This window comes from Canis lupus, chromosome 38, assembly GCF_011100685.1.
Source record: "Canis lupus familiaris isolate Mischka breed German Shepherd chromosome 38, alternate assembly UU_Cfam_GSD_1.0, whole genome shotgun sequence".
In the NCBI taxonomy this organism is placed as follows: Eukaryota; Metazoa; Chordata; class Mammalia; order Carnivora; family Canidae; genus Canis; species Canis lupus.
The window spans coordinates 22,623,557-22,640,105 of NC_049259.1; the positions used below are offsets into that span (position 1 = coordinate 22,623,557).

General features: G+C 42.4%; 1 long non-coding RNA gene across 1 annotated transcript; it reads right to left on the minus strand.

Moving 5' to 3' along the window:
* Positions 1-7,159: 7,159 nt before the first annotated feature.
* Positions 7,160-10,270, minus strand: LOC119868073. Its single transcript, XR_005385822.1, has 2 exons — positions 9,914-10,270; positions 7,160-8,882 (listed from the first exon to the last, which is right to left on the minus strand). It is a non-coding gene; the product is annotated as an uncharacterized LOC119868073 (long non-coding RNA).
* Between the last annotated feature and the right edge of the window lie 6,279 nt (positions 10,271-16,549).

Consider the following 16,549-nt stretch of genomic DNA (forward strand, 5'->3'; position numbering starts at 1 on the left):
GGTCAGGTAAATTATGTAAGTTTTCTCATTCATAAAATTATATTTCAGAGTTAAAGAGGCTATATAGATTAGCTACCCTAACCCCTTTAATAAGCTTAGAGAAGTTAAGTAGCTTGTCTGGTATCAAAAAAGGAGTTACTGGTATTATTGGGGCTCCTCATTCTTTGTCCAAGGCAAAAGAACAAGCCTTTATGGCCTTGCTTAATGCCATTATATAAGTTGGTTAAGTTTCCAAACTCAATGTTCAGAAGAACCTCTGAGTTTCAGTCCCTCAACTATAAATGATGTAAAACAGATCATAGTTCTTTAACACTTTTAAATCTGGAACCTTTTTTTTAAATGAAATCCTATACTAACTTCAAATAAAAACAAAATATATAATGATAATAATATATATATACTAATTCAGATGCTTCAAGAAACAAGATGCCAAAGATTTACTGGAGGAAACAACAATGAAGGAAAAAGGAGAATAAACTGGAGAGTTGGACTCTTCAGACCATGACGTAGATCTGACCCTTAGGAGAAAGAGAGGAAAGGAAGAAAGATCGGATGAATCGAATCTCAGACTACTGTGCAGTTCTAAGAAAGTTCCATCTGGGCTGAGGAGTCCTCAAGCCAAAGTCACCCATCAGAGGAATCTGTACCTTGCAGAAAAGACCTACATTTGTATTCATATCACATTCAATCAATGATTAGGGGCAACTCATGAAAAGGGGAGCTTTTATGGAGATACAATGGTGGATTCAGAGCGTGATGTCAGACTCATCAATCAATTAGGCTTCCTGCAACAAAAGATGTGAGTGGTGTACTTCCATGGCTACCTCAATAAGTTAAAAAAAAAATTTACAGAAATTGCATTTGGGTTCTTTTCTATACCTTCCACTTTTCTCCTTATTGTGTTTGTGAGGAAATAAATGCAATATACAGAAAAGAAACAGATGGAAGCTATATTGTTGAAAAATATACCTGATATAACAATTCACTAGTTGGGATTAACAGATGCAAAGAAATGATCAGCAAGCTTGATGGCATAATAATGGAAACCATCCCAACAGTAGTAGAGGGAGAAAAAAACTCTTAAAAAAAAGAAAGAGAGAGGGATGCTTGGGTGGCTTAGTGGTTGAGCATCTGCCTTCAGCCCGGCGTGATCCTGGAGTCCCAGAGTCGAGTCCCACATCAGGCTCCCTGCATGGAGCCTGCTTCTCCCTCTGCCTGTGTCTCTGCCTCTCCCTCTGTGTCTCTCATGAATGAATAAATAAATAAAATCTTTAGAAAAAAAAGAATTAGAAGAATCCCAATAACCTAAAATTCACAATAACTGGAATCCAAGAAAAAAAAAAAACAACTACCAAGCAATGCAAAAAAAAGGAAGGAAAATATGACCTATAATGAGGAAAAAAGGAAATTAAATATAAACAGAAACAGAAACAGAAAGTGATACAAATGGCAGAAGTCCTAGAAAAAGACATTTAAACCCTGATTATACACATTCTATATGTCCAAGAAACTAGAAGAAAACATCAGTCTATTAAGGAGAAGCATAGAAGATATAAGCCAACCCAAACTGAACTTCTAGAGATAAAAGAAATACAATGTCTGGTATCAAAAAAATAAATTAGGTTGAATTAAGAACTGATTAAATACTGCATAAAACAATATGTGAACTAGAAGACACAGCAATAGAAACTATTCAAAATGACACATAAAGAAAAACGGAAGGGGCCCCTGGGTGGCTCAGTGGTTGAGCATCTGCCTGTGGCTCAGGTTGTGATCCCGGAGGTCCGAGATCGAGTCCCACATCAGGATCCCCATGGGGAGCCTGCTTCTCCCTCTGCCTGTGTCTCTGCCTCTCTGTCTCTCATGAATAAATAATTCAAATCTTTTTTTAAAAACTGAAAATAAAGGGGATCCCTGGGTGGCTCAGTGGTTTGGCGCCTGCCTTTGGCCCAGGGCGTGGTCCTGGAGTCCTGGGATCAAGTCCCACATCGGGTTCCTGGCATGGAGCCTGCTTCTCTCTCTGCCTCTCTCTCTCTCTCTCTCTCTCTCTTTCCCTATGTCTATCATGAATAAATAAATAAAATCTTTTAAAAAAAACTGAAAATAAAAAAACCTGGAAGCACTGATTTTGAGGTCTACTTTACATGGACCAATCAATGTGCATGGAACTGGAGTCCAGGAAAAGGTGGGGGAGAGGCAAAAAGTTTGAAAAAATAGGGGTCAAAAAAAAAAAAGAAAAAATAGGGGTCAAATTTCCCAAGTTTGATGAAGTTATTGAGGCTAGATCCAAGAAGCTCAAAAACTCCCAGCCACAAGTAACTTAAGAAAACTATGCCAGGGTCCACCATAATCAAGTTGCTTCAAACCAGTGATAAAGAGGAGAGCTTAAAAGCAGCCAGAGATAAAAGATACATTCAATACAAAGAGATAAAGATAAAGTAACCTCAGGGGAAACAGTGCTAGCCAGAAGGCAGGGCAACAACATCTTAAGAGTAAAGGACAAAACTGTCAGCCGAGAATTCTATACCTAGTGAGAATAGCTTTTGAACACAAAGCTGAAATACTTTTTCAGAAATACAAAAGCTGAAAGATATCATTACTACTAGCAGATGGGTGCTATAAGGAAGGTTTAAGGGGCGCCTGGGTGGCTCCATTGGTTGAGCGTCTGCCTTTGGCTGAGGTCATGATCCTGGGGGCCTGGGATTGAGCCCCACATCAGGCTCCCTGCACAGCAGGAAGCCTGCTTCTCCCTCTCCCTCAACCCTTGTTCATGTGCACTCTCTCTTGCTCACTGTCTCTCAAATAAATAAATAAATTTTTTAAGGAGTGTTTACAAAGCCCTCTGAGAAGAATGGTAATGATAGCAGGTTGTTTAATAGAGGAGGTAGCACAGCTACCACTGAGCTCCCCACCTTACCCCTCCCTTGAGAGGCTCCAGAGATGCCTAAGGATGCTCAGAACGACCTCAGATGACTTCTAAGAGCCCTTCCAGTTCTCACTCTTTAAAAAAGCCTGATTCCAGATGATATGTTTTCTCTTGGGCCCTTTGCCTAACAGCAGAATGAATAGTCGTCAAATAAATATTAGTGAGCATGTTACAGTTTCATGATGCAGAGCCAGGAATTAATGAAATAGTTATCCAAAACCATCTTCTCTTCTGCTCTTAGTGATCTATTATACTACTACTATTTTGATCACCAGCAATCAGGGATGTGGCAAAGAGGCAGAATTTGTACTGGACGGGGGCACCTGGGTGACTCAGTAGTTGAGCATCTGCCTTTGGCTCAGGTCATGACCTCAGGATCCTGGGATCGAGTCCCACATCAGGCTCCTCACAGGGAGCTTGCTTCTCCCTCTGCCTGTGTCTCTGCCTCTCTCTCTCTCTCTGTGTCTCTCATGAATAAATAAAATATTTGAAAAAAATAGAATTTGTACTGGAACTGACCGGCAGACAAAGCCAACAATAGCAAACTTGGAAATCTAGTAGCTGGAAGCATACTGAAGCTGACTCCTAATACACTGAGTGCTAGGCCAATTGTGCAAGTAGTGACACAAGCTTGAGACTCAGTTTCTTCATATTTATAATAAATATTTTTTTAAATGACCCTGAGGTCCCTTCTGGTTCTAACGGCCTGTGAGCCTATGAGTGTGACTGAACTCAGATTAGTCTCATCCTGTCTATATTGTCTCACCCTTCTCAGTCTGACTGGGTATCAGCAGGGAAATTCCTACCACCTTAAAATAACGATTATTTTTATCATCCAAAAACTAAAATCCCACAACATGAATGGACCTCAAGCTTAATTATGCTAAGCAAAATAAGTCAGTCAGAGAGAGAAAAATATTGCCCAATTTCACTTATATATGAAATCTAAACAACCCCCTCCAAAACAAAACAAAACAAAACAAAACAAAACAAAACAAGTTTATGGATACAGAGAACAGATTGGTGGTAGCCAGAGACAAGGGTGGGCAAAATGGGTGAAGGGGGTCCAAGGGTACAAACTCTGTCACAAATAAATAAGTCATTGGGATGTAATGTACAGCATGGTGTCAATGGTTAATTGCATATTTGAAAGTTGCTAAGAGAATAGATCTTAAAAGTTCTCATTACAAGAAAAACATTTACAACTGTGTGTGGTGACGGATGTCAACTAGACTTCTTGCAATGATCATTTCACAGTATATACAAATATTGAATCATGTTGTATGCCTCAAAGGAATGTAAAGTTATCAATTATATCTCAATTATAAAAAGTAAAATGGACAATGGTTAAGTCTAAATTTGTATGTCATATAAATGTATATATTTATATATCACATAACGTCCTTGCAGAGGCAATTCTGGACAGAGGACAAATCAGTGGTGGCCAGGGTTTCTAGGTGGGGAGAAGGGTTGACTGTAATTGGGTAGCACAGGGGAAATTTGGGAGTGATAGAACTGTTTCATATCTTGATTCCGGTGGTGCTTGTATGACTACTCATTTGTGAGAACCCATAGAATGGTACACTCCAAAATGAATTTTACTGTATGTAAATTTAAAACTAAGTAATTTCTAAATGAATAAGCTAATAGCTTGAGGGTTGACTCATGGTGTTTAAAGTTTATGTCATTTTTAATATATCCTAGATATATTTTAATATATCCTAGATAATTTTCCAGGCACTGATTTAGTTTCTTATTTGAATCCTAAAATCTCTTTAAGCTCTTAAAAATATCCCAAATCTTAGCATATACTTTAAGTCATGTAATGTATACTGTCAAATAAATCCGTTGTCTTAAAAATGTGATGATGTAAAAAAAATGTGACAGTGTATGGTTTTATGAGACTTAAGAAACAGATTTTTTTTTTTAGCTGTAACACACATACCATAAATTCATCTGTTTTAAGTGTACAGTTCAATGATTTTCAGTAAATTAACACAGTTGTGGGGCAGCTGGGTGGCTCGGTTAGTTAAGACACTGACTCATGATTTCGGCTCAGGTCACGATCTCAGGGTGGCGAGATGGAGCCTGGAGTGGGGCTCTGTGCTCACCACAGAGTCTGCTGGAGATTCTCTCCCTCCCTCCACCCCTCCCATTTGTGCTCACTCTCATGCTCTCTCACTCTCTCCCCCTCTAAAATAAATGAACAAAAATTTAAAAATACTTTATTACTTGTAAAAAATACTTTATTATTTGTATTTTGATATTTCATTTGATCTTCCCAACATGTTTATAAAGTAAATGAGGTAGATATTGGCATCCTCGCTTGCAAGTGAAGGAAACTGTTTTGAAGGGGCACAGGTATTTTTTTTTTAAGATTTTATTTATTCATGAGACACAGAGAGAAGCAGAGACACGGGCAGAGGGAGAAGCAGGCTCCCAGCAGGCAGGGAACCCAATGTGGGACTCAATCCCAGGACCCCAGGGTCACGCCCTGAGCCAAAGGCAGACGCTCGACCAGTCCCAGGGAACTTACAAGTCTGCCTGGAAGTGACCCAAGGAATACTCAATACTGATGATACTTTAGTATTTTCATAGTACCACACCTGTAAAATAACCACTTGTAAACAATCAATGGGAAGAGGAAAGAACAGGTATACAACGTTGCTAGTTCCAGTCTTCTCAAATCTGAACAGGGGACACTGATTACCATTAGGAGGAACAGCAATGGACAACAGATATATAAAAGAAGTGGTGGGGGACGCCTGGGTGGCTCAGTCGGTTAAGCGTCTGCCCTCGGTTCAGGTCATGATCTCTGTGTGCTGGGATCTAGCATGCTCAGTGGGGAGTCTGCTTCTTTCTCTCTCTCTGCCCCTTTCCACTGATCATTGTCTCTCTCAAATAAATAAATAAAACCTTTAAAAGGGGGGGGGGGGAATCCCTGGGTGGCTCAGAGGTTGAGCCCCTGCCTTCAGCTCGGGGCGTGACCCCAGGGTCCTGGAATCAAGTCCCGCATCGGGCTCCCTGCATGGAGCCTGCTTCTCCCTCTGCCTGTGTCTCTGTTTCTCTCTCTCTCTCTCATAAATAAATCTTTTTAAAAATTTTTACCAAAAAAATTTTAATTTAATTTAATTTAATTTAAAAGGGGGGGAAGAAGTGGTGGTGTGCATCAGCAGGAAAAGGATGGGTTTTTATTTTATTTTACTTTTTTTTAAATTTTTTTAAGGATGGGTTTTTAAATCGAATCACACTGGACCCTGCACCCTGCTAGCTGCCACCATACACAAAACTCAATTCCAGGATTATTAAAGATTTGGACACGAGAGGCAAAAATATAAAGATCTTAAAGGAGATAGTAAAATATCTTCATGATCTTGGTGTAGGAGAGCATTTCTTTTTTAAGATTTTATTTATTTATTCATGAGAGACACAGAGAGAGAGGCAGAGACACAGGCAGAGGGAGAAGCAGGCTCCATGCAGGGAGCCCGACATGGGACTTAATCCCAGGACCCTGGGGTCACGCCCTAGGCCGAAGGCAGATGCTCAGCCACTTAGCTACCCAGGCGTCCCTAGGAAAGGATTTCTTATACCAGATACAAAAAGCATTAGCAATAATCACATGTTAAAATGTTTTAAATCTGTTCACCTAAAAGACATTATAAAGAAAGTAAAAACCCAAGGAACAAACTGGGAGAAGATATTTGTAATATGTGTAACTGACAAAAAATTGATATCCAGATACATTTAATGAATTCCTGTAAACACATATGCACATAAAGAGAAAAATAAAATAAAATAAAATAAAATAAATAAAATAAAATAAAATAAAATAAATAATGGCAAAGACATGAATAGGTATTTCCCAAAGGGCAAAGGGGAAATCCAAATTGCTCGGCCTCTTTAATTACCAGAAAAATGCAAATTAAAACCACCAGAAAGTACCATTACACACCCTCCGATAATAAAACTTAAATATTAAAGTCTGATAATACTACATGTAAGAGAGAACCCAGAGCAGTGGAAACTCAGTATAAGTTATATCTGCTGAGTGGAGAATGATTGGTATAAACCATTTAGTCTCTTCTTGCACTTGGTAATTCCACCCATCGGTGTACATCCTACACTTGAGCTGATCCCTGCCAAGTGCACCATATGCAAGAATGTTCACAGAAACTCTACGCTTATGAGCTCAAACCCAAGACAGCCCAAGTGCTCTTCAACAGCAACAGCAGGACGGATAAACAGTGATTTATTCATATAATGTAATATTATACAACGACCCCAAAAAACTATAATTGCATGAGCAATTCAGCTCAATTGCACCAACAGAGTAATGAATGAGAAAAGCAAGTCTCAAAAGAACACGTGGAGTACGATCCATTTATATCAGGACATAGCAAGCAAAAATAAGCTACATTCTTTAGGGATGCCAACATGAGGAAAATGAAGATTACCACAGAAACTCGGAGTGGTGTCACCCAGAGAGACACGGGGGGGCATCTCAGGGGGAGATGCATGTGCAGGCAACGCTCTTTCTTTCAACTGGGTGGTGTTTATATTAGCCTTTGCCTTAACTTTACCAGTTCAGTAAATAGCAGATAGCACATTAAGTCGTGAGATTGCCATTTCTACGTGTCAAATCTGAGCAAATATTGATAACTTCAAATGGTTCAGTATGAAATATATATTTGTTTATACATTAGGATCTGTGTATGTTTCACCATAAAAAATGAAAAGAAGGGGGGCGCCTGCGTGGCTCAGCCAGTTGAGCGTCCGATTCTTGATTTCAGCTCTGGTCGTGATCTCAGGGTCGTGAGATCGAGCCCCACGTTGAGCTCCACGCTCGGCAGGGAGTCTGCTAGAGATCCTCTCCCTCTCCCCCTCCGGCTATGTCTGCACTCTCTCTCTCTCTCTCTCTCTCAAATAAATCTTTAAAAAATGACAAGAATAAAGGTATGTTGGACAGGAGTGAGGAAACCTAGCTTCTAAGATGACTAATTAGGTTCCAAACTGTCTTCTGGGACCACACAGAGCTCTTTACCCCTGATCCTCTCGAGCAGCAGTGTGGGCTGGTTGTTAGGTGTCAGGGTCTGAAGAGAGGCGGGCTGGGGGTTTAAATCCCAGCCTGGCCAGGGCCCTGCGCCGCAGTGACCTGATTGCGTAATCTGTGATTGACACACCTGTCTCCTCATCTGTAGGCAGCTGCGGTAGTAGCACCTGCATCAGAGTTGCTGTAAGGTGCAGATGTAAATCCAGGGGAAGCACTCCTAACTATAGAAGTAGCTTGGAACGATGCCCGGCACCTTGCAAATAAGTGATCCGTGTTAGTCACGTTATCTGGTCTCATTCTCTTCGCTCGCATTTCTTCACGGGGTTTCAGAAAGGTGCAAAAGAAAGGTGATCTGAGTGTGTTCTGAAGGTGCACACGATCCTATGCGAAGCCCTAGGGCTGTCTTTATCCTCTTCTGTGTCCACGTTAGTGTGTCATCATTCATCACAAAGGCAGTGCCGTCGCCACGACAACATGGGAGGCGACGTAGCCACCAGGAATCAGGAGAGAAGCAGCACCGCCTTGCACACATGTCAGATGTGAGCGGAACACCTGAGTTCCTCCACAAAGAATTTAAGCCATGCTCTTCCTGGCCCCAGGGTCCTGGCGCAAAACTGAGATTCTTGAACTCACAATTATGACTTAGGAACACAAAAATGAAGTCAGAAGCGAGACTTTCTTCCAACAAACGGGCAGGCCGAGTGCTGTCCTGCTGGAGATTTCTCACGCCGGCCGTTGCGGCCTGGTACTTAGTTGGAGGGAGTCTGGAAAAGCGTTTGGGTTTTAGAGCTGAGATTAGAGCAGGTCTCCCAGCTTCCTTGGGTCTCAGGAGACCATTCCAGCTTCCTGCAAGGCTCCCACGGGTCTGAACCTCAGGGAAAAGGTGGGTTGGTTGTTAGCCTCTGCCTTTAAGGAAAAATAGAAATTAATAACAAGCAGTTGCTTAGATGGGTAGGGACGATGTTGCCTCATGATGACAGGCATGGACCTAAAACAGAGGCCTTCATAACCTTGGACTTGATTAGACCCCCTCCCTCTCGGCAAAGCTCAAGGGACTCTTCTGGAATGCAGCTTCATTTGAATGCACTGAATTAGGGCTTCCTGAACCTTGAATGAATTGCCCTTAATGGTTTATAATAAATTCCCACATTATCCAGCCATGGACATTTCACAGTGTCTGGCCATTAGTGACCGGACGGATCATGGACCTACCCAACCCTATTTCATGTGGAAAGAGTCTGAGCCTTCTATTTGCTATAACACTCAAGTTCATTAAAATGGTGGCCGGAACATGTGGCCTCTGTAGTTTGGATAAACAAACTGGCACAATCCTTGGCCAGTTCGGCTTTTTCAAATTCTGCCTTGATGTTATATTGCCTTCCTTTAAGAAATGGACCGGGAGGGGGGGGTGCCTGGGTGGCTCAGTCGGTTAAGCATCTGCCTTGGGTTCAGGTCATGATCCCAGGGTCCTGGGATCGAGCCCCAAGTCAGGTTCCTTGCTCAGTGGGGAATCAGCTTCTCCCTCTACCCCTCCTTCTGCTCATGCTCTCGCTCTTGCACTCTCTCTCTCAAATAAATAAAATTCTTTTTTAAAAAAGCGTTCCTTTAAAAAAAAGAAAAAGGAAATGGGCAGGGACAGCATTGAATCTCAGGGCAGTGAATACATAGTGAGGTTTCCAATTTTATAATCTCTCCCATAAAATATGTGCCCTAATAACTATGAGTAGAGAAAGATATTACAAACTAAGAGATAACGTCTTTTAGAAATCATTTGCTGACCGTCATTGGTCACAAGCACTTATTTATGAACCTACTCTAAAGATGCAAAGGTATACACAATCAGTAAAGCATAAGCAGGTGAATCAACCCAAGTATTTAGCAAAGGCCCCATGAGGGAGGATGGGCCTTCTTACCCCCTCCTTTTTTTTTTTTCTTACCCTCTCCTGATGGCAGAATAATGTGTACATTGTCATTGAACAACTCTGGACACACAGAGCAAACCAGCCATTCCTAATAACTCACGGAACCTCTTCTTCGTTCATGTGTCCCATGCGATAAGCCCCACAAGCTTGGTGTCAGCCAGCAGCCACCAGAGGTGCCCCAAACGCTGCCCCCAAAGATGATCTAGGTGGAAAATAAACAAAACAAAGCACCATAGTAACCTCCAGGAATTCTGAATGCGGGACCTGATTTTTGGAGAAGAGCAATAGTTGATAGAATTGCTGGGGGAACAGAGTGAGCTCTTAAGGTAAGTATGAAAATAGCTGTGCAGAGAAATGGCCACAGCCCCAGAGGTGTGATTAACCAAACTAACCATTTTATAGCAAGCAAAACAGAAAGTCAGAAAGAAGCCTGAGAAATGTTCATTTGTCCAGAAGTGAGAAACTCCCGTTCTTACGATTTATGAGGTAGCCAAAACCATAGTCTATTTTAAGAAAGCCGGCTCTGGGGAGGCAGTGTGTTACCACCAGGGACACAGACAAACAGAAAGACCCTTCTCGACGGGAGAAGGGGAGCACGGACCACACAGCAGAGGCGAATTTTCATTTCTTGAGCTGCAAGTCCTCCTATCTCAAGTTTACACATTAAAAAAAAAAAATTTCGATGTACTTTATAAAGGAAAAACCCCTCCTCTGGCTACTCACATGATCATCACATTCACAGTCCTTCACTTCTGACACCAGTCGTGTGGGTTTTCCACCCATGGAGCAATCCTCCCAGGCATCAGCTGCTCAAACTAACCCACCAGTTGAGGTCTGATGCTCTCTACCTATGCGCAGCATCGATCCCACAAGTTGGGAGCTGAGTTCACAGGACTGCCCGCACTTCAGGTGCTAACCCAGGTCCCAGGATTTCACCTCTGCTTCTGCACAATCGACCATAGGTCAGGGTTCCCATGACTCCTTCTTTGGATTCAGTAACTTCCTAGAATGACACACAGGACTCAGGGAAAGACTATTTACGTTTGCCAGTTTATTAGGGCCTACAGATGATCATACAGGATACAGATGAGCAGCCAGATGAGGGATACATGGGCGCGAGGTGTGGGAGGGTTGCTGTGTGCGTGGAGCTTGGGTGCACCATCCTCCTGACCCATGAATGTGTTCACCAACCCAGAAGCTCTGTGACCCCCGTCCCTTTGGGATATTTATTTATTTATTTATTTATTTATTTATTTATTTTTAAGGATTTTATTTCACTTATTCATGACAGACACAGAGAGAGGCAGAGACACAGGCAGAGTGAGAAGCAGACTCCGTGCAGGGAGCTCGATGCGGGACTCAATCCCAGGACACCAGGATCACACCCTGAGCTGAAGGCAGACGCTCAACCACTGAGCCACCCAGGTGCCCCCTTTGGGATTTTTACAGAAGCTTCACCACATAGTCGTGAGGGAACCATTAACTCCATATCCAGCTCCTCTCCCCTCTCCAGAGAATGGGGGTGGGGCTGAAAATTCCTGGTATCTAATCAGGGCTCTGTCTTTCTGGTGACCGGCACCCATTCAGGGGCCCACCCAGAGTCACCTCATTAGAACAAAAGACACTCCTGTCACCCAGGAAATTCTAAGGGATTTAGGAGCTCTGGGTCGGGAACCAGGGGCAGAGACCCGTGTAAATATACACATTTTTCTCTGTTATTTCACACCCTTAGTATGACATTCACCTTACTTAGTACTCAAAACAATATATTTTAAAAATATTTTATTTATTTATTTATTTCAGAGCAAGAGAGAGAGTGAGACACAGAGCCTGAGGGTTGGGGGGGCAGAAGGAGAAGCAGGCTCCCTCATTGAGCAGAGAGCCCCCATGTTGGGCTCGGTCCCAAGACCCTGAGATCATGACTTGAGCCAAAGGCAGATGCTTAATTGACTGAGCCACCCAGACGCCCCCAAAACAATATTTTTAATGACTATTTATGTAAACCTTTCAAACTCTCACTTATAAACCATAATCTTATCAAGTATTTTATAAGAAAATACATTGACTGATATCATCATCTTGATGTGAATGTTTTGCAGAAGAAAATGCTTCCGGTAGATAAGAACGTAGAGGGTAAAAACACACATGAGCCCTGGGTAGTGGGTAGGCACTATTTTGTTACCTCTCTCAATTTTAATTTATTTAAAAGTTGCCAAAGAAAAAAAAATAATAATAATAAATAAAAGTTGCCAAAGATTTATTTAACTAATAAGTTCAATATTACAGCACAAAGTCAACTAAGAATCTTAGAAAATATAATTAACATATTCAGAGGCCATACTATAACAATATTAAGAAATTGTCAGAAATACAATAACTTCTTAAAACTTTACATAGATCATAAAATTGCATTAACTCTGTAGGTCCACATAATGTGCAACATGGCCTAAGGTTGATATAAAAGAACCAATATATATAGATACCACTTATTTAGGGGCACTTGGGTGGCACAGTCAGTTGAGCATCTGACTCTTGGTTTCAGCTTGGGTCATGGTCTCAGGGTCCTGGGATCGAGCCCTGCATCAGGCTCCACACTCAGCAGGAAGTCTGCTTGGGATTCTCTCCCCCTCTGCCTCTGCCCCTCCCCCTTGCTCATGCTCTCTCTCTCTCTCTTTCTCTCTCAAAATAAGTAAATAAAATCTTTTTTAAAAAATAGCTTTATAGAGTTTGGGACAAAAGGATTTCTTCCAACCTTTTAAACGACAAATGCTTTTGCCATTTTTACCTTTTTTACAAAATAAAAAGTTGGGCCTGAAGTCTCTTTATTTATTTGTAATCAAGTTTAGATCGATTTTTTCTCCCGTTAGCAGTCTGAATTTCCTAGAGATTTACTGTACGCTAGTGGCCACTTGTGTTGACATCCTTTCTCCTTTTGAAAAGCAGTCCCAGGCTAGCTCCTGGGGGCTGGTGGGGACTGAAAGTCTGCCCTGGGACACCAAAGTGTCACACAACACAAACTGCCCATCATGAACACGGTGTTATCTGAACCACCAAGTATACACCTGAGCGTGCCTCACATCAATCCATTAGGAAACAAGTGGAGGATGCCAGACTGGGCCTGAGCAGGTGCAGAGGATCAAGCAAGCTGCATAAGCAAGTGGCTTAGTAACTGCTCCATATGCTTCTCCATCTCTTCCCTTCACCCCACACCTATGGACTCCTGGTGAGCTCCCTCTGAGCCATTCATGGAGGAGGAAAATATATGGGATTGGATCTGTACTCGAGCTCTAACAGGGAAAAGAATGGCCTCTCTGCTACAACCCACTCAGTGGCAGCTTTGAAGTCTGGATGACAGAAAATCTCTCTGCTGTGAAGCACCCCAAGCAGCACACCAAGTCATCCACTTTGGAAGATGGCCTGAGGAACACATCTGCACTACTTAGGAGCGACATCTAACACGTCGGCTGCCTGGTTGGAGCCTTAAAAACAAAATTTGAAGATTGGTAAAAGAAAGTCTAGGAAACTAAATGAAATGGCAGAGTATGAAGATATTTGTGTTTTGTGTAAATGTATTTTAAAACCCTGGGGTCCCTCAGCTGTGACATGCACCTACTACGTGCGGAGCATTCACGGGGCTCCTCAGCACCAGCCGGTGGGACCTGGAGGCAAGGGGGCCAACGCGAACATGAATTCTTGCCACCTGCTGGCCCATGAGAGATGAAGTCCTTCGTCTCTGACCCAGGGCTCTTGTGTCTTCTGTCCGCATCCATGAAACACGGCAGACAGAGCTGTTAGCTTGCAAATGGGGAAAAAAATCTCAGATCCTTGACAGTTGTTAACAGTTTTGACCATGAAGACGAGATGCTGCCAGAAACACGGCTTTCCAGAAGAGAAAGTACAAGAGGCCGTTGTGGGCTGCGTTAGGGCGTAGGAGAGGCTCCCCGGGATCTGAGAGCAAGTGCTCTCATCCAAGCGATGGGCAAGAGCATGGGTCCCCGCTCTTCCTTCTGTCAGTGGGGCTAAGATTGAAGCAAGCTGCCCAGGGGTGTTTGGCTGCTGCTCGTCTTCCTTTGAGTGGGAGGCGGAAGGGCTGTGACGGTGCCAGTGCTCCAGCCAGCCCCCACAGCAGCAGCCACTTAGTCAAGACACTGCAGAGCTGAAAGTCATGTTAGCAGGAGGAGAGAAATAGAGCTTTGGGCAGACAAACCAGGAGTCTGTCTGCTTGGTCTTGGGCCACCAGCAGTCATTTAAAACTAAAAATAAGTGCAAAGCTTTGCTTCCTGACACACAAGCCTGGTTGACTCATTGCCTTCTACCCCAGAGAGAAACACTATCTTTATCTTTTTTGGTTATGACAGTTGTTTATAGGAAGCCTCTCTATGAGGTGACATTAAGCTGACATCTGAATGACGAGAGCCTGTAAGTGATGATCAAGCGGTAAGCATTCCAGGCAGAGAATGCCGCATGCAAAGGGCCTTCACTGAAAATGAGCATGGCATGTTCTGGGAACAGGGAGGACTGGACGCGGGGAAGGAAGACAGGACAGGAATCAAGGACAATTCCTCTGGTTTTAGTCTGAGCTAGGAAGTGGACAGAGATGTTCTTAACGCAACATGATCACCAGTGAAGAAGCAGATTGTAAGCAAGGAACCAGTTCTCTTTGGCCATATTGAGTTTGATATGGCTCTTAGATGTCTTCGTGAAGAAGTCATATAGGTACTTAGATTTATGGATCCAGGTTCTGGGAAGAAATCAGGACAAGAAATAGAGATTTTGGAGGACTTGGCATCCAATTAACATTTATCGGGTGTTTACAATGTGCTAGACACTATCTAAGCAATTTATGAATATTTCCTTAGTTACACTCTCAAAATCCCTATGAAGTTGGCGCTGCACGATTATCTTCATTTTAATGATAAGGAAACAGAAAATTTCCCCATAGTTTTCAACCAGTGGCAGTAAAACCAGAAGAAAACCCCAGGCAGCCTGACCCCAGAGCCCAAGCTCATTACCACCTGGCTACACTACCTGGTATAGGATGGCATTTAAAGCCACGGGATCAGATGAGGTTCCCCAGGGACAGTATGTAGATAAGGGGAAAAGTACATGAAGTAGAGCAGCATCCGGTTATGTCTCTTCAGAACACCCAGTTCCCTCAGTTTGCTTCTGTACTTAACAGACAAGGTGCTAATTTATTTGTTTGATCTGTCTCATCAAGAATGTGCCTGTCAACAAGACTAAAAGGCAACCTACAGAATGGGAGAAGATCTTTGCAAATGTCTTATCAGATAAGGAGCTAGTATCCAAAAATCTATAAAGAACTTATGACACTCAACATCCAAAAAACCCCAAATAATCCAATCAAGAAATGGGCAGAAGACATGAACAGACATTTCTCTGAAGAAGACATACAAATGGCCAACAGACACACAAAAAATGCTCAACATCATTCAGCACCAGGGAAATACAGATCAAAACCACAATGAGCTATCACCTCACACCAGTCAGAATGGTTAAAAATAACAAGTGATGAAATGACAGATGTTTCAAGGATGTGGAGAAAGGGGAGCCCTCTTACACTGTTGGTAGGGATGCAAGCTGGTGCAGCCACTCTGGAAAACAGTGTGGAGGTTCTTCAAAAAGTTAAAAATAGAGCTTCCCTATGGCCCAGGAATTACACTCCTGGGTATTTTATCCAAAGATACAAACATAGTGATTCAAACTGACACCTGCACCCCCAATGTTTATAGCAGCAAACTATGGAAAGAGCCCAGATGTCCATCAATAGATGAATGGATAAAAAATATGTGAGATATACTCAGCCATCCAAAAGAATGTAATCTTGGGGCAACTGGCTGGCTCAGTAGTTAAGTGACCAACTCTTGATTTTGGCTGAGGTCATGATCTCAAGGTCAGGGGATCGAGGCCTGCATTGGGCTCTGAGCTGAGTGTGGAGTCTGCTTGGGATTCTCTCTCTCCTCCTCCCTCTGCCCCTCCCCCTGCTTGCACTCTCTCTCAAGAAATAAATAAAATCTTTTAAAACATGAAATTTTGCCATTTACAACAATGTGGATGAAACTAGAGGGTATTATGCTAAGCGAACTCAGCCAAAGAAAGACAAAAACCATATGATTTCACTCATACATGGAATTTAAGAAACAGATGACATAGGGAAAGGGAAGGAAAAATAAAAAAAAGATGAAAATTGAGAGGGAGGAAAATCATTAGAGACGCTGAACTCCAAGAAACAAACTAAAGGTTGTTGGAGGGGAGGTGGGTAGCTGGAAAGGGGTAATTGTGTGTTAGGCATTAAGGAGGGCACTTGATGTAATGAGCACTAGGTGTTATATGCAACTGATGAATCACTAAATTCTACCCCTAATAACTAAGAATACAATATATGTTAAGTACATGTTAACTAAATTGAATTTATTTTTTTAAGATTTTTTTTATTTATTCATAGAGATACACAGAGAGAGAGAGAGACCCAGGCAGAGGGAGAAGCAGGGTCCATGCAGGGAGCCCGACGTAGGACTCGATCCTGGGCACTAAACCGCTGAGCCACCCGGGCTGCCCACTAAATTGAATTTAAATAAAGAATTAAAAAAAAAAAAAAAAAGACGTGCCTGTACAGGTGACCAACCCCAGTTC